The sequence below is a fragment of the Cinclus cinclus genome, chromosome 9 (genome assembly GCF_963662255.1).
Source record: "Cinclus cinclus chromosome 9, bCinCin1.1, whole genome shotgun sequence".
In the NCBI taxonomy this organism is placed as follows: Eukaryota; Metazoa; Chordata; class Aves; order Passeriformes; family Cinclidae; genus Cinclus; species Cinclus cinclus.
The window spans coordinates 21,028,030-21,048,168 of record NC_085054.1 but is presented as its reverse complement, the minus strand read 5'-3'; positions in this window follow the sequence as shown (position 1 = coordinate 21,048,168).

Genomic DNA, 20,139 nt, shown 5'->3' with positions numbered 1-20,139 from the left:
TTCTTTTTCACATAAATATGAAGGCTGGATTTCAGGCAGCAAAATTTCCTCACCCATAGCTATTAATGCAGATATTATGTCATACAAGTGGTATGGTATTGTCACATGTTAACTACATGTATAAAGTAATTAAAATGAAAATAAAGGGAAAATATTTGCCTTTGTTTGTAGGCACTGCATGCTTCCCTCGTGAAGAAGTACAGGAGGAGAATGAAGGAAGATTAGTCTGCTCAGTACAGAAGCAACCAGATTTGAATCCCTGTAATATTCACACATAAATCCTTTGGGAAGCCTTTAAAGAGAGTAGGTTCTGTATCTTCTGTCTACGATCATCTATTTTCACATCAGAATGAGCAACATTATCCTTATATACCAGAGTTTCCATGTCTACAGCTTGAAAATGAGCCTCTCCTTACTGTTGTAATGACAGGTGTAAGATTAACTTTGTTAGGTGTCTAGCCACTCATGCAAACTAAATTAAATTAATGGAACAAATTTCTCTCATAATTAAGATAAAAATTCATGTCAGCTGTAACCTTGCTGTACACTAATTATATACAAATGATTTATCATCTGCTTCGCCCAGAATATTAATCCTCAACTCATTGATAACTGCAGCCAGTGTTAAGAGATGAGAGTTGATTAACTATGACAGATTGGGCAACCACAGTACCAAGTGCCTGAATAACCAGTGAAACCAGTAATATTCAAATAGCACTTCTTATTTAAAAATGCATTCCCATGGAAACAGATGCATGTTTAATGAGGGATACGGAGATTATTTCAATAATGACTGATATTGGAAGAGTGGGCAGAACTAATCAATAATAATTAAGTCCTTGGCCTGGATAAGATATGGTTTTATAAAGCAGGTTATGTACACATTAGGGAGGTACTAGTTCAGGCCATGTTACCTATAATGTCTTCATGTATTGCTGTTGGTTATTTATTTTCCTACTGCAGCAGATATTGCAGAGTTTACAGAAGTTAAAAAGTCTACAGTCTAGTTTTGGGTCCCACCAGCTCCAATAAAAAGAAGAAACTGATGCCATCAACTGCCCTTTGAAAGTCAATTCCTGCAGTAATTCTGCTTTGGGAAGTTTCTTTATAAAAATGTCATTCTACAAAAAAACCCAAACAACACTTGAAGCATCATCTGTTCAGTAGGACACTCATTCATCTCTTGGAATATGATGTTATCTTTTTACTTAAAATTAACTTGTAAACATTTAAAAAGTTATCATTTTTAATAGGTGATATGTATTTTGGGAAGATTGCTAGCTAATATTGTATCCTTTATGAATAAATGAATAGCAAAATTGCAGACATCTTGAAGATTTTCAAGTTGGGTCTTGGGCCTTTTTTGTACTAATTCTGTCTCCCCAGGACAGCTTTTTTAAACTAATTGCTCATCAATGCTCCAAGAATCCCTGCCAGAAAGAACTAAAAACCCAGTCTTGTTCCTAAGCACTAATAAGGCACAACCAGCCAGCTGGATGAACTAAGTAATATTGCTGTAAATTAATTACTTTCATGAAAAGCTGGTGTATCTGAAGACAAGTTAGGTATAAGAAGGAAACTTAAATACTAATATAAAATTGAAGACAATTGTAAAATCAACACCGAACAGTGGCCAGGTGGGGCAAGCCCTGCAGGGATGGACAGCCTGGTCTGCAGGGAATGTAGTGATGGCAGAGAGCTGGGGACAGGTCCCCAGAGCTGCCCCCCTACCCAGGCACTGCAGCCACAGTTCAGGCTTTCCTGTTCACCAGACACAAAGGAAAAATCCAGGAAATTGGCTCCTATCCTATCGCTGCTCAGGGCCTGAATTCATGAGAGTCAAGCTTTCCCTGTCTGCTCATTCTTAGTATGGGGACAGCAATTCCTTTGGAACTGGAATTCCTGTTTCACATAGGCTACACCAGGATTATGTCTTAAATGAGAGTTTGAGCCCTTTCTTCTGCTCCCATGTTCCTTAACACCCACTCAGCCTCTGACCGAACACAGGTGTTCCTGCACAGGTAGCTCCAAAGCTTGGCTTGGATAACAGTTTGAGCTCCTGCTGGGGACAGCAGAGCCAGCTGAATGCCAGCCCACAGCAGGAACAGGCTGGACACAGCAGATGGTGTGGTGCTGCAGGTTTGGCTGTGCTTTGTGGTGACCCTGTAGGCTGGTACCAAGCACACAAACCAGGCTGGCTTCTAGAAACACCCAGCATCAGCTGCCAGTAAAACCAGAACACCAGAACCCAGCCATCCCAGTGCCAGAACTCTCAGCATGTGGGTATAGACTCAACCTCTCAAAAAGTATTTGAATCAGCAGCCTAGGAAGCAAATATTCTATTTGATAATAATGGTCCTTTTCAGCCTCCTGTCCCATGAGGGACTTCTTTTCCTTTTCTTTTCTTTTCTTTTCTTTTCTTTTCTTTTCTTTTCTTTTCTTTTCTTTTCTTTTCTTTTCTTTTCTTTTCTTTTCTTTTCTTTTCTTTTCTTTTCTTTTCTCTTTTCCACTAGTCTTACATGCTTCAAAAGACATTAAAGTTCCACTTAAATGAAAAAGAAAACGTGGACTTTATGGGAAATAAAAAATTCAAACATTCCTTTCTCTACATTTCTAGCTATTTCAGGGATAATTGCCTTTGAATTTGTAAATGCAGATAATGAGAAGAATCTATGTATATGGAATTGAAGAGAATATATGCAGAACAAGTCAAGTACTTGATATCCAATTTAACTTGGAGTTGGATATCAACTTTAAATAAGCGAAAAGGCCTTAAGTTTTTTCATCATCTTATCCCTAGGGGATATATATCTGCTATGAGCCTAATCAGCTACAGAACACCAGGGATCCACTAATGAGCATTCCTGTGGTGGAATAGAAATGGATCATCAGAACTGCAGTGGGGTGACCAGACACTGCCCCACACACTTCTACAAAGAGTCAGTTGATGCAAAAGTTTGCGTGCAAACTGCATTCCAGGTCTTTGGGATCAGCACATAGAAGCAAATCACCAGTAGAAATACTTTTACAATAAATGCATAGAAGAAATTCCTCATGTAAAATTACTTTTCTGAGCAATTGTAGTGACAAGCAAACCATCACCTACCAAGGCTAACAGCATCTAGTAAGATGGTGAGCTAGATTCTGTCCACACCGAAGCCGTGGCAGAAAAGCCTGTACTGCAGCTCCCAGAATCACCCTTTGCAGCAAAGCAAGCAGCAGTTCCCATCAATACAATGGTCCCATCCTACACTGTGGTCCTACTGCAAAAGTCCTACTGCTCTGGTGGTTGGAGTAAACAGCTGCCTGTCTTTCCAGAGCATATAACAGTCAATGGATCAACTTCAGGGGAAATGCCACTGTGGAAGTTAATGGCAGTCTTTGCTTAGGAGAAGAAGTAAACTAGAAAGAAAATGCTAATTTGAGAGAAGGCATGTGGTCATTTAGCACATCTTTTCTAGCAGAAGCACAGCACAGATTTGCCAGTGAGAGTGTCTAAATGCAGCCTTCTAGGAATGGCTAAAATGGTTCTATATTGATTAGTGCTACTTTGGCTAATTGCTGGAGGTAGGAACAAGAAACCCCTGGTATTCCTCACTGCCAGTTATGGTTATAGCTGATAGACCTAAACTCTGCTCATACTGATACAGGTAATAGCACACCACCCTCACTGGGGCTCCTCCAGTTTAAAAGGCCCAAGGAGAAGATGATGCAAAAAATGGAGTGTCCTTGTCCTCAATCTCTTTTGCACACTGAAATATCTTGAGCACTTCTGCCCCTTTCACTCACATTAAGAAGTGGGATTATGTTGCCTTGCCCAGCAGTATCACTTCATTCCATTGATCAGGCTCTGCAAACAATGCAATTATCTCAGAAGGGAATGCAGTGAGCCCTGGTTTTGCTACTTCCACTTATTACTGAGGAGCATCAAACTACCCAGCCATTTTCCTGCAGCCATCTTTAAAAAAGGCAATGATCTCAATGTCCTGCTAACATAATGAGGGCTGTGTGTGACAGAGCCATAGATACATTTTCTCACTAGCCTAATGAGCAAAGTGACAGACAGTGAAACAGTTCACACTTGAGTAATTTTCTAGTCATCAGCAACCGCAGTGTTCATGGGAGCAGAAGATGGAGAGGGGACAGAGAGCTGTACAATAAATACACACTGGCTCCATTGGCCAGAATAAGTTATCACTAGGATAGAGGTCTTGGGGCAAACTCCCTTAGGAAATTCAAACAAAAAGAGTCAATTTAAGGCATCTCTAACAGTGCATTCAATTAAAATTAAATTTAAAACGTAGGATCAGCTGTTGGGCTGTTAGGCCACCTGCCCAAAGGAAGAAAAAAATTAAGAGATGTAACGAACCTTTACTCCTGATGTCTGCAAGCTGCTCATGAATCACTGAATAGTACCAGCTTCTCACAAGCCTCCATTCAGAACAAACTCCAGTCCTCCTTTGTCTCCCACCCCAAGAAGGAAACCAGAAGCACGTAGCTCATTATCCATATTGACAGCAAACGTTTGTATGAAAAATGCTGTCCTTCTTACATTTTTAATGTACTGGAAACTTCTCCCAGTGAAACCATTATTTCTCAAAGGAATGTTACTATGAGCCAAGCCTTGGAACATCCACTGGCACAGGCTCCAGGATAGATTCCTCAAGGAAACAGCAAAAGCCATTCAGAGCTCTGCAGTTCTCCAGGCACTGTTAGTGCACCCAGCACCTCCCCCTGCCCTGATGATTAAGTATAGAAATGGAGAAGAGAAAAAGTCCAGGTGCAAGGGAAGGAGCCATTCCCAAAGATGGGAAAACCAACTGGTTCAAGAAGAAACATTTCACCTGCCAGAGGTGCGATCCAGGTCTTGAAGAGATACCACACCAGTCCTTCTTATCCCTCCTTGATCCCTCTCCTTGGATATTTCCATTTCTACCACTGATAAGATATGCCTACCTCTCTTCCTTCTTCTCTCAGATGAAGGAAGCTGGGACAAATAAAGCAGCAGCTGCAGAGTCCACCTGTCTAATCCCAAAGCTGTCCCCCTGCAAACTGGCCTGACTCTCTAAGCAGAAAGGATGTCAGGAAATAAAGAGTCTAGTGGTTCCTCACTTGGATCCTTCTACTGTGACCTGCCGCTCATGGGAACCAACGTCCTGATAACATTCTAACTGTGCTGGAATCTCTTCATGGAGAGTTATGGACATGCTTTGGAGATGCAGCAATCAGGTGTGGCAGAATTCATGCACAGTGGTGCCTTCAGACCTGGTGCTGCTCCACAGGCAGCAGTGATCACTGCAACTCTTTCTTTGAGCTGCCCTGTGGGAATTGGTTGATGCTCAAAATGCCTAAACTGCACCAGTCTCAGTCAGCTTCAGTCCATGGGACTGCCTGGGCTAGTACAGGGGCTAAAGGGTGCATAAACATATCCCCCGATGATCTCAGCAGCAGCAGATGAGCCCTGGTGCCATTCAGTCCTACCCTGCAAGAGGCTGGAGACAGCACATGTCACAGGCTCTCCCTGTGAAGGTAGAGCAGCTCCCTGGCAGAGCTCTTGCACACTGTTAGGTAATTCTCCACTCAATAAGTCATTTCTGCCCAGATTTTCAGGCTGAAGGACTTGCCAGGAGCCACCAGAGGCACAGGTGCAGTTAGCCAGGAAGCAAACTCAAAGGTCTGGGCTCTGCTCCTCAGTATGGGCTGCTTGGCCAAACCCTATTTATCCAAACGCACTATGAGCTTGGCTGAACTGTTGCTTTGTCTGACATTTCTCCCTGCACATGTGAAAGAATTCCCCTGGCTTGTGAAAGAAAACTTGTGGTTCAGGAGGTGAGTGGGCTCTGAGTCAGGTGCCTCTGTTCCATTGTGTTAGCTTCTGCTTCCCTGGGTCATCCAAGGCAGGGCATTTAAACACCACACTTGTCATGTTAGAAGAACCCAAAATTTATCTTAAAATGTTGTTGTCTCTGCTGAGTAAGCTGGGGGTAAGCCAATAAAGACTGGGATCTTCTAAAATTAGGGAATTCAGCGTTTATCTCTCCCTGACTTTCACTGGAGCTCAGCATTCAATTCCTTTAGGATATTTTAAAGATCCTTGTCTAGAAAAAGAACCGGCATTTATGGGCACAGCTCAAATATTAAACTACTTTGAATAACTCTCCATGTGGAACTGCTCATGTGCAATAAAAATGGCAGTGTTTTATAAATAATCACTCATTTCTTGAAATCATAAATCATTCACCTTTTGAATTATTTGGGTGTCAAGGGATATACTATTAAATCTATATTTAGTATCTAACTCAAAGTTCTGCCTGGTGATCAGAAGTACTGCACATTTTTCAGCTGGGAGAATTTGTACATCAGATCCATTGGACAAGAGTGCTTAAATTTGAACTTAAATGCTTACATTTAAAAACTCCACCCAACATTTAAGAGTACTGAAATTTAGTTAAAAGCTGTTTTGAGCATTTTCAAAAATTACACAGTGAAAGGCATTCCAGGTGAAAATGCTCACCACAGATATCCTGGAACACAACATCCTGTCTCTGGCCATAGCATGTATGCCCTGGATCACTCAACAGAGGCAGAGAGTAAAAAGCCAGGCTTGGGGCTGAAACCAGCCAGTCTCCTCCAGGGAAATGGGTCATCAGGATGGGACAGAGCCTGTGATGCAGAGCTGCAAAGGAGAACTGCACCACCCTCATGGTTGAAGATGTCAGCCCACGGTGTAACCCTCACCATCAACAAGCTGGATTTGACAGGTCTGTGCACTGGCACACAAACTGCAGCCCAGGTGATTTCAATAGCCTGAGCCATTTGAGTGTCTGCATAAAAGTCTGCCTCAGACTAGATACGGTGCAAAATTTTTAGAGGGACCTATATGAAACTCTTCTGGTCCTTGAGTAGAGATGGACACACAGAATCTGCCAAAAAAAAAAAATTCATCCAACCAGGAAGTGTCAAGATGATTTTATACAGGAAAAAAGATTTGAATAAACTCAGTGGTTAAGGGAATGTTCATTTTACTTTGTAATTTGCTTTAACTGATCCTGTATGTGAACCAAAAGTACCACGGTAAGAAATGTGTGCAAAAGATATAAACCTGTGAAATGGTGGGACGAACAGTTTCTCCTCCTCTAGTAAAATGAAACACCAGCTACTTGGGAAAAGAATCCATGTGCCAAATCTGTAAATATGCTCTGCCTCTTTTGATGCTGCTGCTGTAATTAATGTAAGAACCTTTACAATTCCTATCTGATACTTACACTTGTTATAGCAACATACTTAATTCCAGAGCTACATGCTTTAGCAGATTCTTTTACTTCATTCATATTACTAATCGTTTAGATTCTCTCTGAAAGTCTTTCTTTCCTCCCTCACTCCCCATGCATGCTTAACCTAATTAACTATAAATGAGAAAAAATGCTATTCACATAAAAAGAAAATGTTAACCTATAAATTATCCAGTGCTCCCTCCCAAGGCTGGCAACACCTCTTGCAGAAAAGCTCAAATGTTGGTGCAGTATTCTTGACTTCCTATCTAGTTTCTGCCACCCAAAATCATTTTATACAACACATTACTCTGCCATTTTGTACATCTGGCAACATTTACTGATACTAAGTCCTATCCCATGTTTTCAAGATTACACTAAGGAGGATTTCTAGGATGATTAATTGGAGAGAGAAAATCATTCCTTTATATTTCAAGGAACATTTGCAGAAGACTAATGGTCACTTATGGAAATATGCCCTCTTTATATCCATTAATGTCTTCCAGTGCTCCCTGTGGGTCACACAATTAACCAGCCCTTTGTGTTTCTTTGCTGCTGTCGTCCAAAATACTCTCAGTTGTCATCTGTTGAAAATCTGCTTTGCCATGGCCAGGTCAAAAACACACTCAGGTTCGTGGAACTGAAGCATCTAAGAGACTTACTTTATACATTTCTCCTCAAAATACATTTTTTCCAGAGGTTCTCAACTTCATTTTGCCAAATTTGACCCTGACAACCACTTCCAAATGTATTTGTAAGTCCAAATAAAAAGTAGAGAGAAACAATACTTTATTTACTAATTCTATTCCCATCCTTTTGTGATTTTATTCATGCCACTCTACAGAAGTGATGGAAAGGGCTTTGCTGTGCCTAGCACAATATAATTCTGATCCAGAGCTGGAGCTTCAGAGTACTGTTGTACCTTATTGCTATTGTCACTAGTGTTACCATTATTTGGAGTTATAACAGCTCCAATGAAACCTGATGTAACAGATCCCTATCCAGTAAACCTGTGCCCAGGTACCAGGTCACATCAGGGGCACCACTAGGGATGCTGGGCCCAAGTGAAGACTGGCACTAGGCACGTGTGAGGGAAATGACCTTTCCATCACATTTTCTGTGGTTTCCTGCTCCCTGTCCCTGCCTCACTGTCACTGCAGGGCTTTGGGTCAGTGTTCCAAGGGCATTAATAGGCCTTAATGCCCCAGGAGCTGGTATCACACAGTGCGCTGCCCAGCTTCTTCCCTTTTGCCAACGAGAGCAGGTTGACCTAACAACAGCCTCTTCCCAAGACATTTGTGTGCACCCTGTTCTGGAGCTGCCAGCTCACCAGCTCGTGGTTTTAATTTACCACCACCTCCACTGCACTCCTCAGTGTTTACCTGAGCACTGCCTGAGTCACTCCAGGAGTGACAGTCAGCCCTGTGCAAACACTGCCACTGCCACCTCTGCAGCCACATCCCTGTATCCAGAGCTCAGACACCAGGAGGAGGCTGATGCTGTTTCACACAGTGCCCATATCATCCAGAGGACACCAGTCCTGGGCACATGTGGTGTTGTCACCTTCCAGTGGAGATGGCTGATGCCAAGAACAACCTCTCTTTCCAGAGAGGAAAAGGAGTTACAGCTGTCAGCCAACACCATGGATGGGTATCTGTTGACAGCTGGGCTTTGGGACAGTTTCCTCTGCTACCCCTGTAACGTGTTCCAGGTATTTTATGAAGTGAAAAATATCAACACTGGGGTTTTTTGCCCTTGATATCAAAAAACACAAACCCAAGCACAGAAGAAAAAGAGAGAAAAAAAGGATAAATGAGGGCAATACTGATAAAAACAGGGAGAAATGCTAGATCAAAACACTGTAAGTTAAAAAAGAGACAAATTGCCTATCTGTTCATTCCAAATTCCCTGAAATTGTCTCCATTTTGATGGTGCTTGATCACAAGCTGAGAAGAGATGGGCCTTCCAGCTGTGAGAAGACAGCCTCATACCAGAACAGAAAAGAGAAGCGTAACATGCTTGCCATTCCTGAATACAGTAAAAGAAAATTTCAGGAAGAAACTGCTGGCATTTTGCTTTAGCTTCCTGCATGGCAAAATCAAGACAGATTTAATGAGTGTGTGTGCATTATATGGAGCAGGAAACACTGTCACCATTACATAAATTATTTGAAAGTTTTATACATATTCTGCTAAAATATTTTTATTAAATGTACATGTAAAATTCAGGAGAAGATAAAGCCATCTATTCTCTTCTTACTATACCATTGCTTCAGGATAATTTACAGCACTCTAGCAGAGAATTACAAGAGATATCCATGTACATTCACTCATATTTTTACCCTGATTTTCCCACAGGAAGCTCTGTTCTGTAGTCACTCCAAAGACTGAATCAGCACCACAGCACCTTGCACACAGATGCCCATCACACCTATCCACCCTGCTCTCTCCCCACAATCTCACTTCCCCTTCATACCCACATTTTGTGTTCCCTGAGTTTCTCTGGTGCCACATCCATTTCCTGTCTCGTTTTCCATCAGATGCTGAGCCCATTTCTCCAACCCTTGCCCAGGGAACAGCAGCCATTCCTGCCTTTTCCATAAACCCCTCATTCCAGTGCCTGCACAAACCCCAATTGCTCCCTTTCCTGTTCACTGCCAGGAATCCTGTTCATCAATTGGTTTGCAGCACGACAATTGCTAAGAATTTTAGTTAATTGGTACTAATTATAGTTAAGAGTAACCAGAGGCTCATTCACAGGGGGGAGGGAAGGCTGAAGGGGGAGAAATATAATTCAGTATGCTTTCAACTCTGTACACACACTTAGCTGAGCAGGGTTAATAAGAGCATCAGCCTGGTTCCTGAGCACACAAGAGGTAAATAGAAGCAATTTTTCATGTTTTATTTTGCAGGCACAGTTTTACCATGGCCCGTTTTACAAGTGAGGTAAATGAGTCATAGAAAAAGCAAGTAGCTTGACCAAGGCTTTGCAGTAAGACATTGGCAACACAGAGAGAGCACTGCATGAACTACTTTCCAGCCCACTTGATCCTCATGGGAACAAAATCTTGCCTTATTTATATTATCATTATTCCTGTGTAGTAGCTACCCTCATCTGCAGGATCGGAAATTTTAGGCTAAGCTGTGGCACAGCTGCACAATTGAATTTGAATAAATCAATCTTTAATCCCTGATTAGGTAAACACAGCAAGAAGAAAATATATGAGAGAAAGAAATCTATCAGAAATTAAATTATTACTTGAGAGGGTAACATCCTGCATCAGTTTACAACTGATAAGATTCAATATGCAGATGTGGAAAAACATTAGAAAGTCTATTAGGAGACACTTAGGTGAATATTGTGTTCCAACCTTTAAAATCCAAGCTGTGCCTTAAGATTGTAACTATCTTTTTGCTCCAGAATAAAAAAATGAAAAAAAAAATTGAAAGGCACAACTATTAAGCAAGGATAAAGGTTGAGTCATAAGCAAATGTCATGTTATAGATTTACCTACCAACAAGAAGGCAGCGGGGTTCAGGTCAGAGGTTAATGAAAGACATCCAAAGGTCATTCAGCGATTATGTGAGAGCATGACTTTAATAGGGCATGGGGACGACAGACACTGACAGAAGATTTATACCAGAGGTGATGACACTGCTCCGAATAGTGCTGATAAAAAGAGCCCCAATATGGGCCTGAACAGAATGATGAATGGTGCACAGGGCTGCTCACACTTCTCATTATAAGCTCCTTCACTCATGGTGGCACTTAGCAGCGTTTATTTACTCGGGTTTGATGGTACTGAGCAGAAGCACAGTAGATCTAATACTTTAAATGTAGACTTGCCATATAAAAATGAAGCAAGAGATAAGATTGGACCGTTGAATAATTGCCCAGCTTTCCTGCAGAGATTATATTCACCAGTGCTAACATTATTTTTTTCCTAATGTTCTAGTGTACGAACAGCTCAAGTGAATTAATTTTCTAAGGCAGAAGGTCAAAGGAAAGTAACTGATAAGCGTTGTGCCTGCTATAGAATATCACTTTACAATATTCTCGCCTCCTCATTTATCAGATAGAGAGGAAGATATAATATAATAAAGGTATATAAACATATTTTTTGTCACGACAAATTTTGTTTTAGTTGTCCCAAGTGCTATTTTTCCTTGTGGCTCTTAGTAGGAAGAGGATCAGAGAAGTCAGCCAAAAACATCAAAAAACCAACAACAAACCTTAGGGCCAAACCCAAGGAAAACTGAGACCTGATAAATAACATGCACTGCACCAAGAAACTCCTTTTCAGACTGCTATATATTTATCAAACCACTGGAGTGTGAATTTATGAATAAGTCTTATCATCTTTCAGACAGCAGGCACAATAAAAATTAGAACTACAGAAAATTGTGGGTATTACGAAAGGTTATTTCTATCAGTTCATGTGTATCTGTAAATGGGAATGTCACAGAAGGAAGTTCTGTACGTCCTTCCACTCACACTTCACTCAGAGACAGAGCAGTACTGCATGACATCATAGTTAACATTTAGCTACACATTCAGCAACATAAATAAATTCTTTCTCAATCAAGAGGTGTTGTAAATAGTATTTGTAATTTTAAGAGGTGGGGAGCTGTAACATTCTGAGCATCCAGCATCACCCCTCTCCACGATAATTCATTTAATTACCTCACCTGTGCTGTCATCATTGCTACTTCCCAATGCATCTCTATTTTACACCATATCCATCTCATAGTGCCTGAAATGTGATAAACAGGAAAAAAAACCCCAGCCCTACCTGCATTTCAGAAAGAAAGAAATATCTCCTGAGTTACCTTGAAAATCATACAGGTATCTAATACCTGAAGGGCATCTGAAGGTTCAGTAGATCCCTCAGGATAAGGGGCTCCAGAAAACCAGATGTATGTCAGGCAACAGTTGCTAAAGTGTCACATCTAGTTAATGGAAAGAGGAATTACAGTCACTTATACCTCTGCTTGACTAGGAAGAGTGAAAAAACTAAAACAAATGCAAATAACACCTTATCCCTGTGCAGCACACGAGACCCATGCACTGTGTGAGCCAAAGGAAACACAAGAGGTGCTGGCCCTGTACCAGGCTCTGCAACATGGCAAACTCCAACCTGAGAGGAAGAAATGTCTTTTGCTACCAATCCAGGTATTCAACCAATTTATCAATCCAGGTATTCAACCAACTCACACCCCATACAAGTCACAGACTGGAATTTCTTCTCTCATCTATGCCAGAGCAGATGGATATATATATATATATTTTTTTTTTTCCTTTTCTTTTTAAAGGGCTTCCCTCATTTTTCCAATGTTTTCCAAGTACAACAGAATAATTTACCAAAAATACATGTAACCAACATTTCTCAACAGCAGGTTGTTTATTCATCTTAAACATCTGGGTCCCTATCTTCTCTAATTTTTTAATCACCAAAATTAACAGAAATATCAACATATTATATCAACAAAGCCATTAAAATACAGTGTGTGTGTGTGTGCAGGTACATTCAGATATATGAAAACTGATGAAAAGGCAGGAGGCAGAATGGTTTTCCTTTAAAGCTCTCTAGTCATCAGTGACACTCTGTCATTCAGCATGTTTTATTGTCCACTCGAATCAAATGACTAGAACAATCTAAGGGAAGCCACAGTGTTTCTGAGTAGACAGTGTGTTTGTTAGTGAGGCAGACAATAAAGTATTACTAAAGCATCTGAGGTGGCTCTACACTAAATGAGAATGAGATTTCTTATTCATGAATAAGAAAAAAAACCCCTTGAACTACACTCTTTATTATGCAGAAAAAGAGAAAGCCAGGATGACCGAAATTCTGCCTACAGTGCAAACAGAAAATGTATCAGTTTTCTAGCACAGCCACAAGAGACCAAGTTTCATCTGAAGATATAGGATGTAACATCACTGCTGGTTCTGAAGTTAAGATCACTTTCTCTGAAGCAGCAGAAATGGCAAAACATTACTCATTCTGGCCCATGTTCTGGTTACAAGAATGTAAAACTACTTTTAAAGTCTCTAATAATATATAGTTAAAATCTCAGAACTGGAATAAAACATGATCTTGATTCTGCTGCACCACAAATGCTGAAAAATGATCTGAGAGTCCAGAAATTGTATAAGCAGATTACTCTCAAAAAGACTGGTGCATGAACTTCCCTTTTTTAAAATAATCTATTTGGCAACTGACACATGGCTTTGAATTTATTTGAAATGGATCTTCATAAGACTCTAAGGATGCACCTTTCCCAAAGTAATCATGTTACCTGGAGTCCAGCATCAGTCCTGCAGATCCAAACTCAAAACAAACTAATTATCAGACAATCTAATCTGCCATTTTTAGATCAAATCTCCAGAATAACTGGTTTCTAATTGTAGGTATATGCATGTATATACGTGCATATCTGTATGGACAATATTTTTAGTTTAACACTCTGTGAATTTAAATTAATTTAGTTCTTGAAAAAGCTTTCTTCTGAGAAAGGCCAGAAAAGAAAGTACTGTGACAGCAGCCATAAATCCACAGCAGAAGATCAGCAGGGTAAATAGCACAGGGCACAAGCTGTATTTAAAGTGCTTGTGTTCACCTTGAGTATGTGTGTTTATCTTTATGCGAGTCCTGGCCTGCTCAGAGTACTTCAATTCCTGGGTAATGGAAAGACCATCAGAAACCTGAGTCTCATCATCTTGTTTCATAAATGAATCACTCGAGCAAAAAGAACAAAAACAACTTATAGGAAAAAAAAAAACACACAAACAACAATCCAAACACAAACACCATACTGAAATTTTGGTCTCTGCAACATGAAGGCCAAATTCTTCACTGGGGTAAATTTACAATGCCAGCAGAAATTCACATTTGAAATGTGTAGCGTAGGACTAAAGGGCTAAGACAAAAATCCAGGAGCCAGTTTAAATTGGTCATAGTTCAGTGCTCCACATCAGCAACACAGCTCGGCACACCTCTGAAGTCCTGTGTACTTTAGCTCAACTTGTGTGTGATGATTCTACTAAAAAAGGTAAGAATTAAAAAAAAAAAATCTTCCTCATTAAACCTTCTTAAGCCTTCCTCATTAAACCTTAAAAATATGTGGAAGAGAATATAACTGATTCTGTTAACAGATCCATTTGCCACCACATTAGAATACAAGTTCAGAAGGTTCGTACCCTGTGTTCTGGTAGTAATACCCAATCTTACACAACATGGCTAAGCTCCTGCTTTATCAGAAAAGGTCAAGTTTAAGCAGTAATTCAGAAATCCAGGGCAGCCTAACAATTCTTTGCTGACACCAACTAGCAGGTCACTATAGAATAAAGAGACAATTCTTTATTATCTTTTCACAGTGATTATAGCCAAAATGGCAATATAATTATGAAATAGGAAAAGGCCTGAGAACTCTGCAGTACCATTTCCATTTATACTATATTCCCATAGAATCATAGAATGGTTTGGGTTGGAAAGGACCAAGATCATCCCTTTCCAACCCCTCTGCCATGGGCAGGAATACCTTTGCTGGGCCAGGCTCCTCAGAGCTGCAGCCAGCCTGGACCAGTTATGTTCTTGTCTTCCTTCTCTACCATATGGTTCTCCAGGGTTGCCTCTGTGACCCTGAGACTTCAAACACATATATATATATATATCTCATAATGCTGACTCAGACAATTATTAATTCTCCTTGTCTTTTTATAGCTTCAGGGAGTCTTACACAGAGTTGATTACAAGGTACTGCTCCATTTATCCCGGTGTTCCTTGCACAATTCAGTTGCCCAACACCAGACTTCACTTTTTTCTTGCCGAGCTTGCTGTGGCTGCCTGCCATGTGCTCAGAGCGTTCCCAGGACAGCGCGGGCTCCAGCTGGGAGTGCCTGCACAGCATCCTGCACCCTGCACCCTGCACCCTGCTCTGGGCCTTTGAATGGAGGTAGTGGGTGAGCCAGCTCCCAGAGCTCAGCACCTGCTGGAGGGCACAGCACCGAGCTGCCAGCACAGGAATTTCTGGCGACTCTGGTGCAAAATGACCAGAAGGGACCAAAAGAGTGTCATGAGTTTAGGGTGAGATTCAAGGGCACTGTGCCGCTGCCCCCTCTCCTTTATTGGGCTCTGACAACCCATTAGTAATGGCATTAGATGGGATGTTTTACTGTCTGAAATTGTAGAGATTCTGAGACTAATTGCACAGCCACAGGGTGTGCAATGCTATTCCAAATGCCCTGGAGTGTCCCTCCCCAGCCCCAGCCAAGCCTCAGCAAGGTAAGGATCTTGCAGGTGGCTGTCACATCCCCAGCTCCACGCAGGTGTCCTGGATGCCTTAAAGTATTTCTAAGACAGACCATGAATGCTGTGTTTAGGCACCTGAATTGCTTACTGACTGTCAGAAGCAACTCCAGCTGATGGAATATATTCCATTAAAACTGCTTTTAATGGAAGATTGTGTTTCTAAGTGAGCTCTTGGTTCCTTTATTTTTGCATTTGCATCTTGTGCTTTCTGAGGCAAAGGTCAAATTTGTGAGGAAGCCGAATGCTGCAAAATGGAAATATTTGTTGGAAATGAGAACTTGTGATATTTGAATTGTCACAATAAATTTGCAGATTTCCATTAGCTAAGAGAAATAGACATTTTTCAAACTGCTCTGTAATGTGCCCTTCCCAGCAGTGTCAATGCCAGCAGTGATTGCTGTCTGACAGAAGTGCCTGAGACTGCTGCAACACAAACATTCCTCAACACTGACCCAGATATCTTGTGCTATTGAACAAATTACACAAGATAACATCATTATCTTTGTATTCTGAGGCCTAAAAGTTAGATGTCTATGAAGTTTGGCATCTTTTCCATCTGCAACAAGTGAAGGAAAGAAACAGGCCTCTCCAGAAGACAATTTTAAACTTAAAATAGATGCATCAAATGAGCTCAAGGATCACACTCTGTGCGTGCTGTTTCTTTCTACCACCTGCAAAGGAATCTGCTGCTCTCTCTGGACTGTAAACGCTGCAAGAGTAGCCTTGTTCATAGATTCATAGGATATCCTGAGTTAGAAGGGACCCACAAGGATCATCAAGTCCAACTCCTGAGCCTGCACAGCACCACCCCAAGATGTGTGCCTGAGAGGTAGACACTGCCTTTGTACACTGAAGGGCAAAACAGGATGGGTTATTGCTCTATCTCACAATAATTTAAAATGAGTTGTTGATATTTTTGTAGGCCTAAATATAAAGTCTGTATCTCTACAAATATATTGCCAATTAAAATAAATTCTGTCAATAGTATTGCCAAATGCAATTGTCACTCTGATTGCCTGCTAATGACTACAGAGAAAACCTTGGGATCTTGGGCAGAAACTTTCAAGTGCAGCTCCTAGAATCTTCTCCTTCCTTATGGATCTGAGATGCCACAAAGGGAATGAAGGAGAAGGAGAGAGAAAAGGAGGGAGGGAGGGAGGGAGGGAAAGTCTGAGTTTCATGAGAGAAACTGTGAAGATCCAAACTCAAGTACATTAATTTTCATTCTAACTTCAATGACACATATATTTAACATATTTTCAATCAAGCCCAGAAAAAATTTAACTTCTTTTGTAAGGCTGCTTTCATTCTCAGACTGCAGGTTTTCTGTTTGCATTTCTTATGCCATTTTCCTCATCCACTCAGCCATCTATTTTTAGCTTGATTTGACATGAATTTCCTCCCTGTCCTTTTTTACATACACTTACTCATCTGCACTGACCTTATTTTGACTCTTAGCAAGTGACACACTTATGACAGATGCACACACTCACAGGATTAGAATGCATTCATGTACATTCCCTGTGTACCTTCAGGCTCCACACTGTCCTTGCTTCTCACCAGAAGCCACCACTGAAAAAAAATTACGGCTGAGAAAAATATACCCCACTGAAGATCAGCATCCCAGCTATTCAGTCTGTCCCTTGAACCTAGATGATGCCTGGTGTGTATATAAAAATATGGTAGGAAATCTTTAATTTCTGGATTCTACGTTTGGATGCATTCTAACATGATGATGATTACCTTGCATTTTCAGTATCTTGTTTAAATGTCACAGTCCTTCAGTGCTCCAGCTGTTTGTGGTTCTTCTGCACGTGATGCAATGAGGTTATGTCGGCAAACTTCTGTCTGGGCTGGACTCCATATCTCAGAAACCACAGCCATGGCTGGCAGTGTTTACTCCCTTGGTGACTATTTCAGCAGATACTGAATGAGTGTGGAAACCAGATCAGAGCTGAGCCACGCTGGCAGAGAGATACAGGGAAACCCAGGCTGCATTTGTCCATGCAGCACCTGTCAGCACATAAACAAAGGACTTTAGCCCCTGGAGCTGACAACCCTGCATCTTTTGCAAATGACTAAATAAATAAACAAAAATGCCTTTGATAGGAGCCCTAAAACTGCATATCCTGTTGCTATTCTGAGATAAACACAAGCCCTTTCCATACGTGAGAATGTGTGTGATCTGATGGCTTCACACTGCTGTCTCTTTTCCCTTTCCTCTCTAAAATGCCAACAACTATTGGAAAATCAATTTTATAGAACTCGTCCACTACTCGCTGCACTGTTGCCAAGACCCCAGAGTAGTTCACAGCATGCTGCTCTTTGTGCTTAACAAGCTCCTGTGCTGCAGGACTTGTCAGCCGTGCTGCTCTCTGCCTGTGACCCAGCTGTGTGCTAACCTAGGTGGCCACTGCACCTCCTTTTGCACATAATAAAACACAAAACAGCATCCTCAGCCAGTGAGATAAAAGGCATTTCTGGAAAACGTGCCCAGTTCTATTATTCTTTATTTATGAAGGCCTTCCAGAACGCTTCTGTATGTATGGAGAACTTCCAAAAATACTTTGGAAGCAATTTATATTCCTGAAAAACATTTAGAATTTACAGTATCTTTTTTTTACAATCCTAGCTAAAGGCCCCAGATAAGAGCAGTACTTGATATAGTTGGCCGCAGTGTGGAATGAGGGAGGGACAGGCATATCTTTGTTGCAGAATTGCTGCTGGTCATTGGCCATGCTTCAGCACAGCACACAAACAGGCTTCTGCAGAAGGGCTGTCATAGATACTTAGGATCTGCAGACTGTGCTTGAAGAGCCCTATGGACATTCATTCATGCACCTGACAGAAAGCAAACCAGGCCTAATCCCTGGGAACAAGGCTCCCTCACAGATGGCTTTCTTCCACTGAGTGGAAGCACTCTGTGGCTGCCCCACTACTGGACACAGTGAAGGCCTCGAAAAAGAACAAAAAACTTTGACCTGATGTTGTCCTTTATTTACATAAATTCTGGAAACCCAGATAAATTCAGGAATCAACTCCAGACTTCTACAAAATGCTTTTTCCTGCAATAGACGTAGGGTTTTCCCAAGTTACACGTGATACAGGTTCAGAAACACCTGGTATTTTATCATGAATCACCACACAAAGACTCAGGTTAGGTCTTTCTACCTACTCTCTTATTTTCTTTTTCCCTTTCTCACCCATCCATGTATCCATGTATCCACTGTCTTTTTACTATTCCTTTATAGTCCTGCTGTGGACACACCTCCAGTCAAGCCAGCTGACCTTGGCTCACTCAACCAGTGTCTCAGGCAGCTCTGAAGGCCTTTATAAAGTACAACGTTTTAAAAGCCACTGCTAGGGACAGGAGGGCAATTCCACTTTTTCTACAGGTATAGGCTCCTCTGCTTTGTATAAACTTCCCCAAGTTTTTCACTGTCAGATTTATTATCCAGAGCAATACCAACGTCCCAAAACTAAATTCAAACATTCTGTATTATCTTGCTCTGCAGCCAGTGCAATGAAACAACTCTGCGCTGCTTTCCAATAGATGATTCTTCCATGATATTTCACAGCAATTCCAGTCAATTCAGAGCAAGTGCCATTTCTCTGCAGGTCATATCTCTGCCTCCTTTCTCTGTAAAACTATTTGATGATGCATTTATTCATGCATTTATTACAATTCAGATACATTTCTGCATGCTTTTCCCTCATGCTTCTCCTGTTTATGTGCAACAGGATATTGTGCCCTCTAAGATAGTCAGATGGGTGTAGTACTGAGACTTGAACTGCTGTGAGCTGGTAATGCCATAAAGTCCTTGGAGTTGCAGTGATTTACACCAACACTGGTTATTTATTTTCTCACATATTAGTTCTAATATACCACTATTAATATGGCTAATATTTGTCATATGGTCACTTTTTTTGGTAGGAATTATGATCTTGTGATTTTATAGTATTAAATCGGTATACAAGTCACTACCTGATTATATTTACACATGTCTGGAGAAGGAAAGATCCAGCAATCACTGGCAGTCCCCATCTACTTATGCCACACATTCCTCTCTAGAGCACACACTTCATGGTCACAAAGTTTTTGATTTCAGGCTTTCTGATGGTCCTGGTCTTTAAGGCACAAACAGATAAGGAAGTTTGCTCTGCTCCAGGCATGTGGCCATGCGGTGTTAAGGAAAGATATTTTATTTGATTTTAAAAAACTTTTTGTCTTTCTCGATCCAGAATTTGGCATCCAAGTATAACAAAATAACCATCTAAACCACAGACAGGGCAGGCAGCTCAGCAGAATTACTGAGAATAAAGAGACTTTGTTTCTGTTTGACAAACGCCAAAGTCGAACAATTTGAAAATTCATTTATTGCTCATCTAAACCACAATGGGTTTCTGCTGCTGCAAATGTCCCCTTTTTCCATTCTTAATATCTCTATTACAGACCCATATCCTCCCCTCTGAGTTTGAACATGTTTGGTGACACTGCTGGTCACAGCATACCAACACAAAGAAACCACAGTTATCACTAAATATGCCACTACAGTAAAC